The sequence below is a fragment of the Lactuca virosa genome, chromosome 4, assembly GCF_052849685.1.
Source record: "Lactuca virosa cultivar CGN04683 chromosome 4, Lactuca_virosa_CGN04683_v6, whole genome shotgun sequence".
In the NCBI taxonomy this organism is placed as follows: domain Eukaryota; kingdom Viridiplantae; phylum Streptophyta; class Magnoliopsida; order Asterales; family Asteraceae; genus Lactuca; species Lactuca virosa.
In genome coordinates, this window is record NC_136429.1 from 529,393,570 (window position 1) to 529,419,420 (window position 25,851).

A 25,851-nucleotide genomic window follows, 5' to 3' on the forward strand; every position below is an offset into this window, starting at 1 on the left:
TTCTACTTCTCGTCTCACGGTCTCCGGCGTCCCACATGAAATTCTTCTCTATCCCCGACGTCGGGCTGTGGCAGTGGCGTACAACGACTCGTGAGCAACAACAACGGCGACATGAGTGACTACTTCCTGGCCGAACGATTCGCTAATGGTGGCTTCGTTCTCAGCCATGACAGGAACAATGACGACTGGTGGCTCTTCGACCTCCACAAAGGAGACAGTAGCGGCGGTGTAACCACCCGGTAGCGGCAGCGGCGAACAGCAAGAAGGGAAGGAGAAGGGGAAGGTTAGCGACTTCGTCATCAAGAGTGGGTAGCGGTGCCCGTTGGTTGTCTGCCGGCCGGAGAAAGGAAGTGAATGGGTGGTGGCGGCTAGAGGAAGGAGGGAATGATGGCGGCTGCAATATTGAGTGGTTAGGGTTAGGGTTTGTGAAGGTGACGGGTTCTTATACCTGGTCACTTAAAACTTTCCATAATTCACACTTCTAGTCCCTCCCACTCCTTCTTCTTTCAAGTTAGGTCCGAAAATTACTAAATGGTCCCTCCTTTACAATATTCTTTTCAAAACAAATCCCAAATTTACCAATTAGACCCCGCCTTTCCAAAATCCTTTCATCTTAGGTCCATAATTTACTTTTTAACCCCTACTCCCAAAAATTCTTACATATTAAGTCCAATTAATACCATACAACCCCTTGACTTATAAAAATCTTTACCCATGGAGTTCCACAACTATACTTAACCAATGGAGTTCAAATCTTGTCATTTGACTTCCCGAAACCAACACCCCAATAATTATTATTTAGTTTCTGAGCCCTAACAATATAAAATAATAATAATTACTTCCCGGGGTTCCTGATTTATTATTTAATTAATCTCTTTAAAATGGGATGTTACAACTATCCCCCACTTAAATTTGATTTCGTCCTCGAAATCGTTTCTTATCATCCTTTACATGCCAACAACTTGAACTACTTGGCTACAATCCCGAGCATAACTCTAGCCTTTCCAAGGCAACCGTAACCAACCCTCGCAGGCTTCTAAAACCTGAAAATAAACTAATTCCTTGCTATATGATCACATTTACTCAATCCAAATTCTGAAGTCTTAAGATGGCCTAACACCCTGACAGATTACCCATACTGGGTCATTATTGTTGAATTTATTGCACTTATCTCCCAATTGGCTACTCAAATGTTAATAACATGGGGTCCTCACCCGAAAATAGAATCGCAAATTCCACACTACAATCTCTAATTCTCTCTTTGACAGAGATTAGATACCCCTTCAAGAGAAACTCGTTTCGATAACCAATTCTCGCTGCTATAATGAACAACGGGATGTAAATTGGGTGATGAACCCTCTTGGATCAACATAACAATGTTTCCTTTGGTTCCTGAATCACATTCATATAATGACCGGCTCATATCATACCTGGCCCAATCAGCCTCGGGCTGGAATACCAGGCATGCCCACGACGGGTCCAGTCATCCTCAGGATGGAATACCCTCATATCATGCAGATGTTTGGCCCAATCAACCTTCGGGTTGGCATACCAAACACATCAGGTCCAATCAATCATAGGGTCCGGTCATCCTCGGGATGGAATACCCTATATCAGAATACCACTATATACGAACTCGGGTCTAAACTCACAACTTGATGTTCATGGACCTACCCTTGTATTTCGCACTAAATCTTCCGATTCCTCGCAGCCGATTACGGCTCACCCGAGCCTCAACACTGTGTCCATTCCGAAAGTGCTCCAATAGAAGAAGTGAACTACTAAGATCAATAGGCCCACAGCCTATGACTGGAATACCCCTACGAGGTCCTCAGCATAGGTCTGGATTGCCTCTGAGCCAACATCATGAGTCTGGTATGCCCTCTCCGACCCTTAGCTCATGACTGGAATGCTCCCGATAACCTATCGACACCGACGTCATCACTTCAGTTGTCCAACACTCCATCCTGGAGGTACTCACCTCCCTTATTGCCCAAGAAGGCCTAATCAATGTCTTTCACCACAGTAACAAGGGTCATAGTGCTGAAACCTCACCCTCAACTATCCACTTGTAGAACAAGTTGCTACCCCATAACACATATATACTCACAACCTGATCATATAACTAACAGAACCCATACAAAGTCTTCAACGTACTCTATCACCATGTTCAAAACTTGGGGACGGACCTACGGATTGCTATATCATAGCAGGATACCCAATACCTGCAAACAGATCTACAAACACATACGGAGTCTTCAGCATGACTGGACCGCCTCACCAGGCCTTCAGTCTATCCGGACCGCTCTAAACTGTTGAGCATCTCCCTGGACCACCCCATCTGGTGATCATTCCCATGCCGACTGTTCTCACCCACTTGGGGTTCCGAACTCCTGATCCATTCCGTGGACTCTAACCCCGACCTAACCCTAGGCCTCATGTCGATCGTCCACCCTCTCAGAAATCTGTGGTGTGTTCCCTGAACCGCTTATCTACCACATAAGCTAAATAACCTGCATCCTTTGCTGAAAGTACTGCCGAGCCCTGGCAGCGAACAAAACCCTCAATCTATCAATCCAAAAACCCTCAGAGTCGAGCACACTTAGATTTGACTAAGTCTTCACAATACATGAAAATTGGAGAATTCGCAACCTTTCTCCCTTTTCAACGATTGATCCGATAACAACCAACTCTTCTAACTAGCGCTCCATCACTAGCCAATCCCAAATGATCGCACTTCTAAGAACTAGATGAACACTTCCTAAATCCCAATAAAACCGACAGTCCCTAATGCTTGAATGATCCCACACTCAAATCTTGAGGACCTAAAGATAGGTGTTCCAACTAATATCTCAGCAACGAGCTACTTCCCCTGGCGCTCTCATCCGCCAATCAATAACGATCACTACAACCTCTGAATCCTGACAATGTTGAATAACCATCCTGTGGGACCCTGTCCGAAGACTTCCCATGTAATACCCTTCTTCTCAAAGTGCTCTAAACAAATCTCTCGCTCTCGGGCTCTAGAAATCATATCATTAAGGGTCTCGCACCCTGACTCACTCACTAGCTCAATCGTACTCATTTGAACTGCAGAAGCTGTAGCAACCTCTGCCCTAAACCGGCTACACAACTCCCAAGACATAGTCTCAAATCCCGAAAGTGTAATAGATCGCACAACCCATCCTTACCGCCCGATACAAGAGATCCAAGACGAATCAGATTTTAGCTCCAATGGGTCGTAATGGTAATTGCGTACGTCTCATAAGATACTCCTGCCACATCGACCCATCTACGCTCATGAGCGCTGAAATACCGTCGCCAACCCCTGCGACAAACTGTCCTCGAGCTGGAATACCACATGATCCTGGGGTCACATGCCTGCTCACTCCTTCGAGATCGAAAACTGAAAGGGCAAAATCCTTGCCCTAGAAAACGACATTCCAATCTATAAATCAACCATTCTACTTCCAGCTGCAAAACTCAAGCTGATCATAATCATCACTCCCTTCCTGAGTTTCGCGACTCGCATCCTGGCCTCGAGCACAACCCTGAAAGCCTCAAATCCAGAAACTCATGTGCTAGCCTCTCCCGCTCAACCCGCAGAAAGTAACGTGTAAGGAATCTCTCCCTGATCTCAAGTTACTGCAGCCCTCTGTTCATCAGAATATGTCCCAGTAACAAATCTCAGCACTGGAAAGCTCGACCAGCTCCTCCCCCTGTCATCGATACAGCTGCTAAAGCTGCTGTGGCAGCCGTCTCAGCAATGGCTGTGTAGCGCTCGTCGAAATACTCAATCATGGCAGTCTCAAAAGATCCGAACATCTCCGGTAACTGTCCCCGGATAAACTCGATCACCTCCTCCCGGATGACCTCACTAACACAGTCCTTTGACAATACTGGCCTATCCTGGCTGCCAGCTCCCGATCCTAGCCTGGATCCGGTCTCAAGACGTCTCGTAACCACTATTCTGGTAAGACACCAGAAAGGTCTCTGATAATCCATATAATGATGGGGGACCAACTCCCAAACCCAACCCTAGGGATTGTGACTTCCTTGCTATGCGTATGGGTCCTGTGCTTTCAGTAGTATGGGCCGCTACTACCTTCCACACCTACCTATATTTGTCTCAAGTATCACCACAACACCCTAGCAATATACATACACCTGGTGGCCGCTCAACCTCACTCCTAGAGGGAGGCTAATTGTCTGCCAACTGACCTACCGGTCTCACACAATCCACCCATCCATGAAACTTCCACCAACCCTGCAGCACTAGTGTATGCTAGCCATACATAACGCTGGACCCTATAGACTTTCGAATATCCAATCCTACCCTAAGCTCCCAATCAACAAGAACAGAACATAAGGCCAAATCAAACATTCTCAGGATATAAGATCTTGATTATGCATAACCGTGATGCATACACTAAGTAACTACAATAATGATGTCAATTTCATATAAGGAAAACTGTAGGCTATCAGGCATCATATAATCAAGCAATTCTATCTTGCAATTCGTGAAGATCCCTAGCCTAGTACTAGCATGCTGTTCTAACATATCACAATATCACATAACCGTATGGTATTTTGGGGTCTACTTACTGGCTCCGGCTGATCGTACACCCTGCATCCTCCTTTACTTACTTTGAAAACCATTTAAAAACCATTTTGCAAATCTTTCCTTGATTTGAGACTGGATTCACACGAATGTTCCTCCAATTCACTCAAACCAAGGCTCTGATACCAACTTGTAACACCCGAAAAATTCAAGCCAATTTTAACTTTTAAAAACATTTCAAATCCATTTACTATTACAAACTTGTTTTCAAAATGTATCATATCCGAGTATCCCAGAAACAAAGTCATAAAAAGTGAGGATCTGTACGATCACACCTTTTCCTTGCCACGATCCCCTGATGTACCTGAAACAATAAACTGAAACTGTAAGCCCGAAAGCTTAGTGAGTTACCCCCAAAATACCGATACACATACAGTCCACATAACCATGTCAGCAACATCATAACATAACAATCTGAACAACATGTAACGGGTCCACAGCTTTACAGACTGGATTGTCCCACAACGTGAGTCTGGATTACCTTCCGGGCCCACAGCTCACATCTGCATTGCCATTGAGCCCACAGTACGAGTCTCCCTTATCCCGTATCTGAAATGCTCCTAGGGTTTGTTGGTTACCACACAGAGCAGTACACCTCAACCCATCCCACATAGCATATAAATCATATAACATAAATACTGAACATGCAATAATCATATAACATCACTGGTAGTCCTACAGATCTACCTAACTAGCATAACTACTAGCATGCAACACTAACTCATAATCAACATAACCACTGCTAGGATCACATATCCAATGGGCCAGCCTTGGTGCCTTAGACCCCTTAGTATAGTGAGGATAACTCACCTGGCATTGCTGAATCCCGGCAGATAAAACTCCAGCTGCTGGTTGACAGGTTCCGGAACTGTCAACATCAAACGATACCCTATTAATAATTAGGTTCCAAGCCCAAGGTCCAACTCACACTACAAAAGCCCAAAAGTAAAATAATGGGCCAAAGCCCAACATATGGCCCAATTTTCCAAATTGGGCCCAGACCTCTACATGGTCTTTCCTTAAGGCCCATCCGATTATTCCAATCCAATTCCCATGGCCCATTATTGTATAATCATAAAAGCCCAATTATGGCCCATCTATGGCCCAATTTTCCAAATTGGGCCCAAGTCCTCACATGGGCCTTATCCAAAAGCCCATCTAATTACTTTGGTGCATTAACTTGTTCTTGGATGGCCCATCAATAGTCCAATCGCCAAAACCCAATAGGAAGGCCCAACTCAAGGCCCGAGTGAGGTTAGGGCTTTCACATGAAATGATGATTAGGGTTAAGTGTTTCTTACTTAACCCCTTAAGGACTTAATCCATTAAGGACTTAATCCATTAAGTCCATTATTGCCTTAAGTTAGTTTGCCAATGATTATTAATTATTATTTTAGGTATAATAATTAATTCTCGTATGTGTCCCAAACAATTCCCACATTTAGGGTTTTATGCTCTTAGGGTTTTCCAAACCCTAATTAGGGTTTTCCAACCCAATACTAGCCCATTTATCAATTTGTTGGGCTTTTAGGTCAATTAGGGCTTTATTAGACCCATTAGGGTTTTCACTAAGCCCATTAGGCTTCATTGGGCCCATTAGGGCTTACAAGGCCCATTAAGGTTTCAAGCACCCCAAACGAATCAAACTCACAAGGCAAGCACACCGCCACCCGACACGGCGGTCGGTGGTGGTGACAGATTTTCTTTACTATTCTGATTGATTACAACATTACAACACGATATCCAATACACACACACTCACGAGAGCACACACACACTCACCCGACCAGCCTTGTGGCGGCGGGAGGTGGTTGGATGGTGGCAGCCACCATGGTTGGCGGTCATGGTGGTCCCTTCACATTTCTGGCCAACAAATCACACACACACGACCCACACACACAGTCTTGCTCGTAGAAGGAATACGGGCACCCACCTGGTGGCGTGAGTCAGCGACAACGGCAAGGAAAGCAGCTAACGGCGGCGACGGGCGGCCACATCGAGATCCCACCGCAACAGGTCCGACCGATCCCTCCCATGACCACAGAATCGGTTCTACCTCTCGTCTCACGGTCTCCGGCGTACCAGATGAAATTCTTCTCTACCCCCGACGTCCGGCTGTGGCAGTGGCGTACAGCGACTCGTGAGCAACAACATCGGCGACATGAGTGACTAGTTCCTGGCCGAACGACATGTAAATGGTGGCTTCGTTGTCAGCCACAACAGGAACAATGACGACTGGTGGCTCTTCCACCTCCACAAAGGAGACAGTAGCGGCGGCATAACCACCCGGTAGCGGCAGCGGCGAACAACAAGAAGGGAAGGAGAAGGGGAAGGTTAGCGACTTCGTCATCAAGAGTGGGTAGCGGTGCCCGTCGGTTGTCTGCCGACTGGAGAATGGAAGTGAATGGGTGGTGGCGGCTAGAGGAAGGAGGGAGAGGTGGCGGCTGCAATATTGAGTGGTTAGGGTTAGGGTTTGTGAAGGTGACGGGTTCTTATACCTGGTCACTTAAAACTTTCCAAAATTCACACTTCCAGTCCCTCCTACTCCTTCTTTTTTCAAGTTAGATCCGAATATTACCAAATGGTCCCTCCTTTACAATATTCTTTTCAAAACAAGTCCCAAATTTACCAATTAGACCCCGCCTTTCCAAAATCCTTTCATCTTAGGTCCATAATTTACTTTTTAACCCTTACTTCCATAAATTCTTACATATTAAGTCCAATTAATACCATACAACCCCTTGACTTATAAAAATCTTTACCCATGGAGTTCCACAACTATACTTAACCAATGGAGTTCAAATCTTGTCATTTGACTTCCCGAAACCAACACCCCACTAATTATTATTTAATTTATGAGCCCTAACAATATAAAATAATAATAATTACTTCCCGGGGTTCCTGATTTATTATTTAATTAATCTCTTTAAAATGGGATGTTACAACTCTCCCCCACTTAAATTTGATTTCATCCTCGAAATCGTTTCTTATTATCCTTTACATGCCAACAACTTGAAATACTTGGCTACAATCCCGAGCATAACTCTAGCCTTTCCAAGGCAACCGTAACCAACCCTCGCAGGGTTCTAAAACCTGAAAATAAACGAATCCCTTGCTATATGATCACATTTACTCAATCCAAATTATGAAGTCCCAAGATGGCCTGACACCCTGACAGATTACCCATACTGGGTCATTATTGTTGAATTTATTGCACTTATCTCCCAACTGGCTACTCAAATGCTAATAACATGGGGTCCTCACCCGAAAACAGAATCGCAAATTCCACACTGCAATCTCTAATTCTCTTTTTGACAGAGATTAGATACCTCTTCAAGAGAAACTCGTTTCGATAACCAATTCCCGTTGCTATAATGAACAACGGGATGTAAATTGGGTGATGAACCCTCTTGGATCAACATAACAATGTTTCCTTTGGTTCCTGAATCACATTCATATAATGACCGGCTCATAAGCTCAAACACTCATACCTGGTCCAATCAGCCTCGGGCTGGAATACCAGGCATGCCCACGACGGGTCCAGTCATCCTCAGGATGGAATACCCTCGTATCATGCACATGTTTGGCCCAATCAACCTTCGGGTTGGCATACCAAACACATCAGGTCCAATCAATCATAGGGTCCGGTCATCCTCGGGATGGAATACCCTATATCAGAATACCACTATATACGAACTCGGGTCTAAACTCACAACTTGATGTTCATGGACCTACCCATGTATTTCGCACTAAATCTTCCGATTCCTCGCAGCCAATTACGGCTCACCCGAGCCTCAACACTGTGTCCATTCCGAAAGTGCTCCAATAGAAGAAGTGAACTACTAAGATCAATAGGCCCACAGCCTATGACTGGAATACCCCTACGAGGTCCTCAGCATAGGTCTGGATTGCCTCTGAGCCCACATCATGAGTCTGGTATGCCCTCTCCGACCCTTAGCTCATGACTGGAATGCTCCCGATAACCTATCGACACCGACGTCATCACTTCAGTTGTCCAACACTCCATCCTGGAGGTACTCACCTCCCTTATTTCCCAAGAAGGCCTAATCAATGTCTTTCACCACAGTAACAAGGGTCATAGTGCTGAAACCTCACCCTCAACTATCCACTTGTAGAACAAGTTGCTACCCCATAACACATATATACTCACAACCTGATCATATAACTAACAGAACCCATACAAAGTCTTCAACGTACTCTATCACCATGTTCAAAACTTGGGGACGGACCTACGGATTGCTATATCATAGCAGGATACCCAATACCCGCAAACAGATCTACAAACACATACGGAGTCTTCAGCATGACTGGACCGCCTCACCAGGCCTTCAGTCTATCCGGACCGCTCTAAACTGTTGAGCATCTCCCTGGACCACCCCATCTGGTGATCATTCCCATGCCGACTGTTCTCACCCACTTGGGGTTCCGAACTCCTGATCCATTCCGTGGACTCTAACCCCGACCTAACCCTAGGCCTCATGTCGATCGTCCACCCTCTCAGAAATCTATGGTGTGTTCCCTGAACCGCTTATCTACCACATAAGCTAAATAACCTGCATCCTTTGCTGAAAGTACTGCCGAGCCCTGGCAGCGAACAAAACCCTCAATCTATCAATCCAAAAACCCTCAGAGTCGAGCACACCCTCGACCGAATACTCAAACTGAACTCAATTCATGACTATAACTCCAACCTAATTCCCCAACTTCTGTTATCAACAACCGAGAAGACGTGATACACATGTTGGGGAGTTTTTACCGAACTCCCAACTCACACAACCCTAAAACCAAACAGCCACTTGGGTTCTCTTCCTTCCTGACCACGATGGGAGACTTATCCCCTTTTCAATACCGCTCCTCCTTCTGTATCCTAGGACGATTCTCCCCCACTTAGATTTGACTAAGTCTTCACAATACATGAAAATTGGAGAATTCGCAACCTTTCTCCTTTTTCAACGATTGATCCGATAACAACCAACTCTTCTAACTAGCGCTCCATCACTAGCCAATCCCAAATGATCGCACTTCTACGAACTAGATGAACACTTCCTAAATCCCAATAAAACTGACAGTCCCTAATGCTTGAATGATCCCACGCTCAAATCTTGAGGACCTAAAGATAGGTGTTCCAACTAATATCTCAGTAACGAGCTACTTCCCCTGGCGCTCTCATCCGCCAATCAATAACGATCACTACAACCTCTGAATCCTGACAATGTTGAATAACCATCCTGTGGGACCCTGTCCGCAGACTTCCCATGTAATACCCTTCTTCTCAAAGTGCTCTAAACAAATCTCTCGCCCTCGGGCTCTAGAAATCATATCATTAAGGGTCCCGCACCCTGACTTACTCACTAGCTCAATCGTACTCATCTGAACTGCAGTAGCTGCAGCAACCTCTGGCCTAAACCGGCTGCACAACTCCCAAGACATAGTCTCAAATCCCGAAAGTGCAATAGATCGCACAACCCATCCTTACCGCCCGATACACGAGATCCAAGACGAATCGGATTTTTGCTCCTATGGGTCGGAATGGTAAATGCGTACGTCTCATAAGATACTCATGCCACATCGACCTATCTATGCTCACCAGCGCTGAAATACCGTCGCCAACCCCTGCGACTAACTGACCTCGAGCTGGAATACCACCTGATCCTGGGGTCACATGCCTGCTCACTCCTTCGAGCTCGAAAACTGAAAGGGCAAAATCCTTGCCCTAGAAAAAAACATTCCAATCTATAAATCAACCATTCTACTTCCAGCTGCAAAACTCAAGCTGATCATAATCATCACTCCCTTCCCGAGTCCCGCGACTTGCATCCCGACCTCGAGCAAAACCCTCGAAGCCTCAAATCCAGAAACTCATGTGCTAGCCTCTCCCACTCAACCCGCAGAAAGTAACGTGTACGGAATCTCTCCCTGATCTCAAGTTACTGCAGCCCTCTGTTCATCAGAATATGTCCCAGTAACAAATCTAGGCACTGGAAAGCTCGACCAGCTCCTCCCCTGCCGTCGATACAGCTGCTAAAGCTGCTGCGGCAACCGTCTCAACAATGGTTGTGTAGCGGTCGTTGAAATACTCAATCATGGCGGTCTCAAAAGATCCGAACATCTCCGGTAACTGTCCCCGGATAAACTCCATCACCTCCTCCCGGATGATCTCACCGACACAGTGCTTTGACAATGCTGGCCTATCTTGCCTGCCAGCTCCTGATCCTAGCCTGGATCCGGTCTCATGACGTCTCGGAACCACCATTCTGGTAAGACACCAGAAAGGTCTCTAATAATCCATATACTGATAGGGGACCAACTCCCAAACCCAACCCTAGGGATTGTGACTTCCTTGCTATGCGTATAGGTCTTGTGCTTTCAGTAGTATGGGCCCCTACTACCTTCCACACCTACCTATATTTGTCTCAAGTATCACCACAACACCCTAGCACTATACATACACCTGGTGGTCACTCAACCTCACTCCTAGAGGGAGGCTAACTGTCTCCCAACTGACCTACCGGTCTCACACAATCCACCCATCCATGAAACTTCCACCAACCCTGCAGCACTAGTGTATGCTAGCCATACATAACGCTGGACCCTATAGACTTTCGAATATCCAATCCTACCCTAAGCTTCCAATCAACAAGAACAGAACATAAGGCCAAATCAAACATTCTCAGGATATAAGATCTTGATTATGCATAACCGTGATGCATACACTAAGTAACTACAATAATGATGTCAATTTCATATAAGGAAAACTGTAGGCTATCAGGCATCATATAATCAAGCAATTCTATCTTGCAATTCGTGAAGATCCCTAGCCTAGGACTAGCATGCTGTTCTAACATATCACAATATCACATAACCGTATGGTATTTTAGGGTCTACTTACTGGCTCCGGCTGGTCGTACACCCTGCATCCTCCTTTACTTATTTTGAAAACCATTTAAAAACCATTTTGAAAATCTTTCCTTGATTTGAGACTGGATTCACACGAATGTTCCTCCAATTCACTCAAACCAAGGCTCTGATACCGGCTTGTAACACCCGAAAAATTCAAGCCAATTTTAACTTTTAAAAACATTTCAAATCCATTTACTATTACAAACTTGTTTTCAAAATATATCATATCCGAGTATCCCAGAAACAAAGTCATAAAAAGTGAGGAGCTGTACGATCACGCCTTTTCCTTGCCACGATCCCCTAATGTACAAGAAACAATAAATTGAAACTGTAAGCCCGAAAGCTTAGTGAGTTACCCCCAAAATACCGATACACATACAGTCGACATAACCATGTCAGCAACATCATAACATAACAAACTGAACAACATGTAACGGGTCCACAGCTTTACAGACTGGATTGTCCTACCACGTGAGTCTGGATTGCCTTCCGGGCCCCCAGCTCACATCTGCATTGCCATTGAGCCCACAGTACGAGTCTCCCTTAGCCTGTATCTGGAATGCTCCTAGGGTTTGTTGGTTACCGCACGGAGCAGTACACCTCAACCCATCCCACATAGCATATAAATCATATAACATAAATACTGAACATGCAATAATCATATAACATCACCGGTAGTCCTACAGATCTACCTAACTAGCATAACCACTAGCATGCAACACTAACTCATAAACAATATAACCACTGCTAGGATCATATATCCAATGGGCCAGCCTTGGTGCCTTAGACCCCTTAGTATAGTGAGGATAACTCACCTGGCATTGTTGAATCCCCGCAGATAAAACTCCAGCTGCTGGTTGACAGGTTCCCGAACTATCAACATCAAACGATACCCTATTAATAATTGGGTTCCAAGCCCAAGGTCCAACTCAAACTACAAAAGCCCAAAAGTAAAATAATGGGCCAAAGCCCAACATATGGCCCAATTTTCCAAATTGGGCCCAGACCTCTACATGGTCTTTCCTTAAGGCCCATCCGATTATTCCAATCCAATTCCCCTGGCCCATTATCGTATAATCGTAAAGGCCCAATTATGGCCCATCTATGGCCCAATTTTCCAAATTGGGCCCAAGTCCTCACATGGGCCTTATCCTAAAGCCCATCTAATTACTTTGGTCCATTAACTTGTTCTTGGATGGACCATCAATAGTCCAATCGCAGAAACCCAATAGGAAGGCCCAACTCAAGGCCCGAGTGAGGTTAGGGATTTCACATGAAATGATGATTAGGGTTAAGTGTTTCTTACTTAACCCCTTAAGGACTTAATCCATTAAGTCCATTATTGCCTAAAGTTAGTTTGCCAATGATTATTAATTATTATTTTAGGTTTAATAATTAATTCTCGTATGTGTCCCAAACAATTCCCACATTTAGGGTTTTATGCTCTTAGGGTTTTCCAACCCAATACTAGCCCATTTATCAATTTGTTGGGCTTTTAGGTCAGTTAGGGCTTTATTAGATCCATTAGGGTTTTCACTAAGCCCATTAGGCTTCATTGGGCCCATTAGGGATTACAAGGCCCATTAGGGTTTCAAGCACCCCAAACGAATCAAACTCACAAGGCAAGCACACCGCCACCCGACACGGCGGCCGGTGGTGGTGACAGATTTTCTTTACTATTCTGATTGATTACAACATTACAACACGATATCCAATACACACACACACACTCATGAGAGCACACACACACTCAGCCGACCAGCCTTGTGGCGGCGGGAGGTGGTTGGATGGTGGTAGCCACCATGGTTGGCGGTCATGGTGGTCCCTTTACATTTCTGGCCAACAAATCACACACACACACACGATACATACACACAGTCTTGCTCGTAGAAGGAATCCGTGCACCCACCTGGTGGCGTGAGGCAGCGGCAACGGCAAGGTAAGCGGCGAACGGCGGCGACGGGCGGCCACATCGAGATCCCACCGCAACAGGTCCGACCGGTCCCTCCCATGACCACAAAATCGGTTCTACCTCTCGTCAGACGTTCTCCGGCGTCCCACGTGAAATTCTTCTCTATCCCCGACGTCCGACCATGGTAGTGGCGTACAGCGACTCGTGAGCAACAACAGCGGCGACATGAGTGACTACTTCCTGGCCGAACGACGCGCTAATGGTGGCTCCGTTGTCAGCCACAACAGGAACAATGACGACTGGTGGCCCTTCGACCTCCACAAAGGAGACAGTAGCGGCGGCATAACCACCCGGTAGCGGCAGCGGTGAACAGCAAGAAGGGAAGGAGAAGGGGAAGGTTAGCGACTTCGTCATCAAGAGTGGGTAGCGGTGCCCGTCGGTTGTCTGTCGGCTGGAGAATGGAAGTGAATGGTGGTGGCGGCTAGAGGAAGGAGGGAGAGGTGGCGGCTGCAATATTGAGTGGTTAGGGTTAGGGTTTGTGAAGGTGACGGGTTCTTATACCTGGTCACTTAAAACTTTCCATAATTCACACTTCCAGTCCCTCCCACTCCTTCTTCTTTCAAGTTAGGTCCGAAAATTACTAAATGGTCCCTCCTTTACAATATTATTTTCAAAACAAATCCCAAATTTACCAATTAGACCCCGCCTTTCCAAAATCCTTTCATCTTAGGTCCATCATTTACTTTTTAACCCCCACTTCCATAAATTCTTACATATTAAGTCCAATTAATACCATACACCCCCTTGACTTATAAAAATCTTTACAAATTAAGTCCCACAACTACACTTAACCCCTGGAGTTCAAATCTTGTCATTTGACTTCCGGAAACCAACACCCCACTAATTATTATTTAATTTCTGAGCCCTAACAATATAAAATAAGAATAATTACTTCCCGGGGTTCCTAATTTATTATTTAATTAATCTCTTTAAAATGGGATTTTACAAGTATCATAAAGACAACTAGCATACTACATATAATTGTCAAGGTCCAAACCCTGGTCTTGCATATAATTTGTCGGGAGCCGTATCTAGGTCTGTCATGCAATTTCCAGGCGACACCACTTGGTCTTTCTACATAACATAATCCTAAGGGACAACATTGGTGCCTTCGACCCCTTAGTATAGTGATGAGACTCACCTTTCAATCTGAAAGATCGTTGAACAAGACACTACTCCGAATATCAGCTCTACCGGTCACCTGTTCATTGGAACATGACCAAACATAACTTATAATCAATATACCCAAAATATCCATATGTGAAACCTGGTCAAACTCCTGGTCAAAGTCAAAGTCAAATTCAACCGAGTCAACTCGGTGAGTATGTTGGGCGTACTCAATAAGTACCCGGGGCGTACTACGCGTTTGACCATAGTCCAGGGGCTGACCACGTATGCGCAATGTACCCTTTGGTACGTCCAGTTTATGCGGGTCCCACCATTTCTTCTCAAAAAGAGCTTAATCCTTAAGCTCTGTCGTCCAAAATCTAGATTTAGCCCTCAAATGATGTACTTAATCATAAAGTTTCCAACTTTATGATCTTGCATGGCTATTAAGTGCTCAATACCAAAAATCCTAATTTCTTAACTCTTTAAGACATCCTAGCTCATGCATGGAGGGAAACTAAGTTCCAAGATTACATTTTTATGGTTCCTAATAACGCCATAATGGATAAAGTTTCAACCTTTATCCATTATAATGCTGTTAGGTCTAGAAAGTATTGTGTCAAATGTATGCTTATCACTTTTGTAGAATTTCGAAATGGGCTTTTCTAGGTTCAGAACTGATAGATAGCATAGTATATAAATAGTGCATGCATGTAAAATTTTAGGGTTATGTTTTTTGTAAACCCTAAACGCCGTTGTATGCTCTTACAGAGAAGTTCCTTCCTGACTCGTCATCTTTAAAAAAAACAACAAAACCCATGTGATATAAGAACAGAACGACTACAAAACTTCAATCAGGGTGAAATTTAAGAAGAAAAGTCCATGAGCATACCTTGAAGAAGATGAAATACTAGGTCTCAGTCGTCACAACTGAAAGATAAAATCATATCTGTATGTTGGGCTGTACTTATATCTACTAAGTTCAATTGGTGGGTTGGTTTTATGAAGAAATAAGATTCCAATTCGATCAAAACAAACCTTAAAGTAAACTTTAAAAAAACCTATGCATTTGATTGATGCCTTGTTTTTTTCTCATTCACTTTAGATATCAACATTATGCTCCATGAATCTTTATACTTGCACAAACAAAATCTCGGTGCAATGCATTGCACAATTTCCGACCATCTGCCATGTTCTTTGGTATTCCTTCCAATCGAAATTGAAACTTGAGAAAAAACAAGAAGGAACTACGATCAATTGAAATGAGAAAGAGTGGATGCGATTGATTGGAGAGGCTAGGAAATGAGAGAGGTTACCTGCGATTGATCTCCAGGAGAGAAGAGATTGGGTTGGTTGTCGATCAATGGAGAAAAAAAGGATGCACAGTTCGTTGGTTCGTTCCATTTTTAAGAGTTCGTTGTTGAACTTGATTCTCTCTCTCTCTCTCTCTCTCTCTCTCTCTATATATATATATATATATATATATATATATATATATATATATATATATATATATATATATATATATATATATATATATATATATATATAACATATTCATCATATATTGAGTTTTAAGAGGTATAAGTTACAAAACTTTTTGTACAAATCAATTATGCATAAATAAATCATTAATATTTGCCAAAAATATAAAGAGATGAATAAAGAAGGTTATTAATAAATTCAATTTGTTGTAAAATAAAGTTATGTATATAAATTAATTTATATTTCTTAAATTAGACATGGTTATTAATTAATTTACATCAATAATATAAATAGGAGTATACATATAAGGCTTAAAAAATATTTTACTTAAAAGTGGTAATTTTTCATAACTTAATAACTAATAATAAAATTTAATAATTATTTCCCCGTAAGAAACTATTCACCAGTAGAGCTATTTGTCGTCGTCGCTTTATGCGGGCACACATCTAGTGTGTATATATATATATATATATATATATATATATATATATATATATATATATATATTGATGGGTTTTACATGCAATACCGTGGATAAATCCTTAACACATAAGGGTCACATGCAACCTATTAGATCTATGTCATAAAACTATTGAAGTAACATTCTATTGAACAACAAAAACCTATGAACCCTAGGTATATTTCAAAATTAATAAACTAGTTATGGATCACATGCCTTTTTTGATTGTTGCAGTAAACAATAAAACCTATCCTTCATGAAATACTCTTGGAATCAAGCACCATAAGTGTCGTGCCTCTGATGGTTCACACCCAAACCCTAGCAACCAAGGAAACTTGAAGAGAGAGGATAGAAGAGACAAAATTGCGGCTATACTCTTGAGGAGTCAAGTGACCAAAATTTAGAGGTTATGAGAACCTATTTATAGCTGACCAAGAAACCCTAGATAACCCTTACTTGATTAAAATAATAATATCTTAAATCAGGTAATTATCTGGTTTCCTAATTATCTCCAATGGATATTCTAGAAACCCAAGGATCACTCCAAAAACCGTCCACCTCTCATGGGGAAGGTTCTGGAACCCTTTTGTTCAACTATTGAACAATTACAACTTAGGTCATTGTACTTTTAATTAATCCAATTAACCCCGAAATTAATCTAATTAAATCTGGTTAATTCTTAGTTAAATAATATTATTTCTAATTATTATATTATTCTTATAATATATTAACAAATCATTTATTTTGATTTATAATTAATTTATTAATCATATAATTAATAAATCAGTCTCTCTCTCACTCTTTAAAAGTTATCCTATTCAATTAATAGGTTTGAGGGCAACCTAAAATGACTGTGCTACCATCAATTCAAGTATATACTAATTACAGTAATGGGGTTAGATACCTAATTCAACAGTCTCCCACTTGGATAATACAATAACTATAATTTCCAGTATGACTTCTGAACAGATCAACAAATTGTAGCTTCCAAAAGCCGTTGTCGAACTATGACCTAGTCAGTTACGTGTCCTAAGATAAGTGATCAAATATTCCTCCATTTTTCTAGATATCGTATGGACACAAGACATGGATTGAAATCAATCTCATTGTCCAAAATTATGTTTTTTGATTTCCTGATTTATGACGACTGAAATTAGACTATTAATTGAACACATTAAATCAGTCCAGGCTTGTCCAAACACTTCAGATGTTGACATCAAATCTCAAGGGTACCAAAGATATCGCTTTTCCTGTTAAGGAAAAAGTAACGAATAGAGTTTGACTCATATGCTTGTATCTTTTACTCACCAAATAGCACATGACACTACGTTTTATAACATCAAGTTACTGATGTGTTTTCGCAATACCAATGTACAACCAACTAGTAAATTACAACTCATATATCTTAGTTTTAAGAATATAATATATTATCGTCTCAATATTAATCGCGATAGAATCCAAGAAGTAATTCTCTGAGCATGGGTTTATCCAATACTCAAAATCTCCATTTTTCTAAGTACTCATGAACATTGTAGCAACCATTGCAATGCCTAATCTCCATAGACAATCTACAATTCAATTCATGACAGTCTTATGTCACTACCTACTTCCAAAAGTATGAGCGACTGTGGAATTTTGAATAATAAAATTATTCAAGAAGTAAAACATGCGAAGTGAAACACAATAACAAACTAATTAACTATGGTCTCAAAACTATTGAGTATAAATAAAACTCTTATTATTTAATCACCATAATAATTATGACTTTATTCATTGTATAATGTTTTGAGTAATCAACTAACCACTTGAGTTAAGAATCAGTCATGCCATGTTATGAACATGGATACTATGCCTCTCTATGGTCCTTCCTTTGTGAACAGATCGAATGGACGCTATTCCAATGATGTTTGTTTCGTAATTCCAAATTCTTGTCACCATCGAATATGTATTGGAATTCCAACCTTACATGCATTGATTTTGTATGATGTCGAGGATTCTAAGTCACAGAGACTGAGCCAACGATATTACAAAATATTCCATTGGAACTTTGTTACCAGAAACAATCCCAAGGTAATGAAGTTTCAAATTCGAAATACACTCCTTGAAAATTTCTCTTTCATTAAGGTTTCCACTTCTTGTAGACTCAATAATCAACTCCCATTATGGAAACTTTTCCATAATCCCATATGACCGTAAATTTTGACCAAGAATCTTCACAATCTAAAACATGTCAGTATGGTCTGTCCAAATCAATATCATATTTGTAACCGTTCACAAGCAATCAATATTTTTGGTATAACCTTAGAATGTTCTTGACAATCGTTTCATAATTTTTAGTCAGACAAAATTCTATACCTTTTTTATCACAATGCTCTAAGCATTTGAAAAAATAGAATAATTAGAATGAGTAAATATTATAGCATATGTAATCTATACTATATTTGAAGCATATGAGATTCGATTCATTATGTATCACATAAGTATTTTATATATCTTTTGTCTCTTGCTATAATATTTCCATATATCGAATTTCCTATGTTGAACCATTTCAACACGATATTCATATATGTTTATGACTAAGTTCTATTAAACCCTATAATCTAAACTTTTAGATTTGAAAATGAAGTATGCGTGCCCTCTCCCTTAAGTCTATTATAGCAAAACAATTCCCAAACTATGGAACTTGAAAATTGAAAACTTTGTTCCCTACAAATAGTATTGTCAACATGAAATAGTAGAATAACAATTATGCTCCCACTAGCTTTAACATGTAACCAGAAATCAACTGGACTTCTAGAAATCAATACTCTTGACTTTTCTTACTGGAGTACAAATTTCTGTTAAGTGATGCTTTGATAAGTCTCCAACTAGACTTCTTACGCTTATACACCTTCAGCGGATATCATATATGTGTGTGTGTGTGTTTAAACCCTTTCCAAAACTTATAACAATAAGTTTGAAAGTTCAAACAATTCCTTGCCATTTATGACGATTCAAAATATGAAGAGGGATGCCGTAATCATATTATGAATTTAAGAATTCAATTAAGACAACCACTAACCATGTTGATATTTATCAGATCTTTAAAATTTACTAGCGAAAATGTTTCCTCATAATTATTCTCATGAATTAGAGGAAAACCTTTTGCCACCTAGATTTTATCGTGTATACATTCCCATCCATGTGAATCTATCATTTACAACCTACAATCATAAGACAAGGTTTAGCACAAAACCAAATTCAAAGTTAGTTTTCCTTTCATGGACTGAACTTTGCTCATTCTAGATTTCTTGCCCTTTGGTAGCACAGGGGCCTACCAGTGCTTCCGTGTTCTTAAGCAACTTACCTATATTGATAAATGTACTTTCACTAACTAACGTGTTTTTAGTTTTTTAGACATAGAACTCATAAGCACTGCCAACTCAACTGGAAGGTGCACATAAACAAGAATGTGTCAACTTAACACGATTGGTTATTAACCTCAGGTCGTGTGCTAGTGATAACTAAAATGTTTATTGTCGACTGACTCCCGAAACTCTCAAGATCAATAAGACTCCCACTAAATTCTTGAAATATAAGTTTTCCTCTCAAGGAACATTCCTTGACAAGCTAAAACAAATATCCAAAAGTTAGTGTGGATTCCCGACAAGAAAACACTTCAGAAAATAGGTTTCAGTTTATCATTTGTTTCTCGATTAACAAAAACTTCACAACTCCAATTATATATGTGCTACAGTAAGGAAACATATTTACTCCACATATTTCAAGGTGTTTTCAACCTTCTTAGTCAGAAATGATTTTCAAAATACGATTTGTAGTAACTAGAGTATCACTCTAAGACTTGATTGGAAACGAAGTAGGATTCATCTCTTGATTGAACTATTTCAACTATACCCGATTCCTCCTCTTAGTCATATAATTGCACTAAGATGTTATTGGAGGATCAATTGTGATATAGTTCCATAATCATTAATATGATCATAAAACATGATACTAAAGTATTCTCCTTTTTCTCAGATTAGAGAATCTTTTATCTTTCTGCCTAATAGATTCCTCTTATTCATTCTACTACTCTTTGAATCTTTTCAAAGAACCAGAATTATGCTTAATCTTATAAACGTAACCATATTTACTGAAACATTAGTAAATTATGACAAATAGAGTTATCATCCTTTGTAGTGGATCTGAATAGTCCATATGAACATGCACTCGATCCACCAGTCCTTCACTTGACTCACATAAACATGTGATCAATGAATTAGTTATAATTTCCCAATGAACAATATTCTCATATATTATACAATGAGAATTGTACAATACCAGGTATCTATCTAGTTGGTGATGAGATTTCTTTTCACTTGGTTAATTATGAAAATACCACAAGCGATATCATAAGATTCAAATCCACAATTAATATTGATAATATTAGCAATGTAACCAACACTTTCATAAGTGCCATTGCAATGAGATACATAAAATGACGCAACCATATAAACCAAAATTTCACTTTTATTAAAAATAAACAAAAAATTGGAACTTGTCGTTACAACTCATATAATGAAAAACTATGTTTCTAGACATCTCCTAAGAGCAATAACAATCTATTAAATTATCCTAAATTCTTAGCAGTAGCTCCAAATTCCAATCATCGAGTCATGTGACCGAAGTCCAGTTCCCACGATCAGATTTAGCTCACTCTGCTTAAGCTTCCTTATTTCTCTTAGATCCTACAATAAAATCGAAATGTGATCATCACATCATGTATTAAGACTCTATGAATAGAAACTTGTTAAGATAATGGAGTTTAGATGATGGATGTACCTGAAGTAGAGTCACACAACTTGTCTTCACTATCTATGGGATCTTTTAGGTACTTTAGGTAGCTTCGCAACCATTTTCCCTTCAATTGACAATAGAAACATATGGAATCTTTAGGGTTAACACATGGAACTATCTCAAAACTATTCTTTCTCTTTACCATTAGATCAAAGTGTTTGACCTTGGCTGATCCCTTTCCATTGGGAAGAGAAATCTTTTCTGGACCACCATTATCACCATTGTCAATGTCCATGGAAACTTTAGAATCAGACCCTTTAAGCATGTCTACTTCAGATGTGCTCTTAAGCATTTCTGCTTTAACAACAATCAACATTTGGGTCAGATCAATTAGGGTCACGTCGAGGTTCATCATATGAAAGTTCTCAATGAACTGTTCATATGACTTCAGAAGCGAAATTAGAACCAAATCAATGGCTTGATTCAATGGGAAAACGACACCCATTCTATCCAATTTGTCAATGTACCATTTCATTTCCAGAACATGCGCACACACATAATTTCCATCTTGATGTCTACATGCCAATAAGGCTTGAGTAACTTCGTATTTTTCAACTCGAGGAAAACGCGACGTTGGGAGAGTCAATGGAGGAGGAGGTGGAAGAGTTGAAGAAGTATGACGTCCAGTTCTACCATTTCCCGAAGAAGAGAAAACATTTTCACCTTGATTAGACGGTAGAAGATCATCTTCAGATGAAAGAGGAAAACCATTTCCAAAAGAATAAGGAAGACCATTATTGTCTTGACTTGACATCTATAATGGGAGAAAAGAGAATTCAAGTTAGTTTATTTTAATCCTTAATTATTAACCTATAAATTTTAAATTAAGGCTAGGATCCATATTTTCGATTCGAACATTGAAGAGGGATGTTGTAATCAAATTCGAATCTATTTTAAGGTGGGTAAGGATTTTACCGATTTTAATCTTATGAAACTCCTAGATCTTTTGAGATTCATTGAATCTAATCAATGGTATGTTTAATCTTAGATTATGCTCTCAATTTTGTGATAGGCATGACGAGGATCACAAACAAGATGTGAATAACCATGCAAACCCGCTTGACAACCTTAATGTATAACACCTGATTTCAAATCGCTACATTATTCGAGGCCTTGGCCCGGTCATTAGTTATCATAAGGCTTGTGATCATGGGAAAGAAGGATTTGACCCTTTTTGGATGAGGGTGTTAAAGTCTAAGTGATCATAGTGTTCGATGGTGTTTCAGAGCGCAAAGGCATAATCGTAAATTGTTATCTCAGCTATTTATGAATTTTGGGTTTGGTTTGGGGAGTTTTCAGGCTATTATGGGTTCCTAGAAGTGCAGGGCTTCGCTTCACCTTTTCGTGGATATAAAGTTCTTCAAAAATGGACTTAGAATGAAGAAGTTATGGCCTTCGGAAGAATTTAGGGTTTTTGGGAAAAACCCTAGTATGCGGGGCGTACAAGGGGAGTACGCAGGGCGTACTAGCATAGTCAACAGACTTGTCGCGAAGCTTTGGCCTTGTACACTAGGCGTACGAGGGGTGTCTAAACCCTAAATTTTGATCATGTGTACCCTGTTTAAACATCCTTATTCCTTAGGGTTAGCGTCCTTATCATCCTTTAAAGCCCCATAAACCTTAAAAACGAGTCTTAGCCTCCATTGTTGGGTGTTTGAGCCTTGGGTAAGGATTTGGTGTTCATTTTGTGGATCTAGAAGATACAGGAGGAACTTGAAGACTTATTGTTTGAAGGAAAGCTTTGAGATCTAGAAATTGCATCTCCTTTTGGTAGCTTGGGAGGTATAAAGTCCCAACCTTGCCTTTTCATTTCATAGATCTTCTTCATGGTTCATTTTTGGTCATTTTGATCCTTTTGGTTGATGATTGGGAGTTTAAGTCGTTTGTGAAGCTTGTAATTGTAGATCTTGTGACACCGTAAACTTTCAAACAATTTTTGTTCATTTTAAAATCACTTAATTCTCATTAACACATTTCACAAAATCCCAAAGTGTCAAATTATCAAAAACACAAATCCATAATTGTTTAATAAAAATCCCGGATCCTCAAAACATAACCCCATCTAGTGTGTACAATCAAGCCAGCGCCTTCCTACGATCCTGAGAAGTACCTGAAACACATATCACATAACACGGTAAGCATAAATCTTAGTGAGTTACCCAAAATACCACACACATCTCATTAGCCTCTCATGGCTATATCTCGAATAAGACCCTCCGACCAATGTGTCTCAGTGGAACCCTCGGTCCTAACTCAGTAAAGCTCAAAATAATACACAACATAAATCACAAAGACATAATGCAGGATATCACAATACTCAATAATATCATACAAGACCCTTCGGTCACACAACTTACCACTTAAGGTAAGTATAGTGAGAAGACTAACCTCGTAAGTAAGTAAATAATCCTCGTACCCCTCGAATGGTCAAATCCCCGCCTACATGTCATAATCATCTCTAATTAACACTCATAACCACAAATCTAAATGAATTAAGCTAACCCCTCACTCTAACTTCCGGAATGGGTAAAAGACCATTTTACCCCTCCATGGTCTTCATCATCCAAGCCTTGACAAACCCTAAAAGTCAACAGAAGTCAACACTCGAGTCAACAGTCCCTGTTGACCCAACTCATCGAGTGCATCTATGTGACTCATCGAGTCCCCTTGTTCCTCAGAAGTGTCATGAATTTTCATCTTAACTCGTCGAGTTGTCTCATCAACTCGCCGAGTTACACGTCTCCAGAATCGTCGGGTAAAACCCTAACCGACTCTTCGAGTCCGCTTACCGACTCGTCGAGTCCCTTCAACCCCTTTTCTCATTGAGGCGATTTTGGCCAGAAATGGTGTCTCATACTCTAGATCTAGCCTTCCAAGGCTCACTTATCACGTAAAGCTACAAGCTTTACGTTCATGCATGTCATTTATGGCTCAAAATGCCAAAACAAGCTCCATAAGAGGTCTCATGCATGGAAACTTGTCCTAAGCTTGATAAAGCTTGGATCTTTGGGCTCATGGGATCTCAATATGTCTAGATCTGGAGTCTCAACTCCATGACAAGCTCATAATACTCTAGATCTCAAATAAGGATGGGGAAAAGGCCCTAACTCCCTAAAACGAGATGTAACTAAACAATGAGCAAGATAGTGACTTTTTACCTTCAAACAGTAGCTAAGAATGAGTGAACACCAGATCCAAAAGCTCCTTCTCTTCCAAGGTCTCTTTCTCTTCAACTCTCCTCAAAGAATGCACTAAAACCCACAAAATTAGCCTCTCTTTCCCTCACACAAGGCTACAGCTCGATTAGGGTTTCTCACAGTGTAGTAAGGTGACAAGGGTGGCAGAAATGAGGGCTTAAGATCCTTTAAATAGGACAAAAACCCGGAAAATTAGGGTTTCCTCACACAGCTCCTACTCGTCGAGTCGGGGTCCTCCGACTCGTCGAGTAGACTCTAAAGTCATGCGGCCAATTAACTCCTCTACTCGGCGAGTTAAGGCATCCAACTTGTCGAGTTGCTATGCTAAAATGAATGAATTTAATTAAATAATATACCTGGGACTCGGGATGTTACAGATCTGGTTGTATCATGGGTTCCTTGGGTATAAAGGTGCAATCTTTATGGTGGTTTTGGTTCCATGCTTGTATTCAGTCAAGTATTAAGCTCTTTTGAGCTCTAGAATCTCATTTAGCCATGCATGCACATAAAGTTGGCAACTTTATGTGATTAGCCACCTTGGGGAAGTCATATATGAGTTTGGATCCAAGTCTTAATTGATTAAGTGCTTAATTGGAAGTTGGCTTTGGGCTAGTGAGTACGCTGGCCGTACAAGTATATATGTTGTGCGTACAATCCTCCCGTGTTGTACACTGAGCGTACAGGCTGAGTACACCCAGCGTAATCAGCAGGTTTGGGCCTTTTGTTTTGGGCTTTGGTTTTAGGCTTGGTCGTGTTGGGCCATGCTGGGCCACCTGGATTTTATGGTTGGGCTGTTGTGACTTGATGGGCTTTCTTGGGTAAAGGCCCATGAAAGGAATTGGGCCCAATTTGGTAAAATGGGCCATATTTGGGTATTAGATGTTTATTTTGGATTTTATACCTTTGGTCATCTAGTTTGGGCCTTGGCTTTGGGTCAAGCTTCAGGAAGGGTAAAAAGGTGTTTTCGTTAATTTGGACTCATAGTGTGAGTCAGGGGATAGATGTTGATGGGTTGTCATTTTGGTATCTGATAGCACGTGGATTTTAGCGGATATACAGTCAGAGATTATCCGTGGGATCAGCTGTTGATGGGGTGTTGTCTTGTTATTGGCGGTTCAGAATCTTTCAGCCAGCAGCGAGGGATCGTCTGTATGATTCAGAAGTAAGATGTGAGTTTTCCCCACTATACTTTTAGGTCTAAGGCACCAAGGCCGACCCGTTGGTTGGATAACTTGATATTGTTGATATGCTG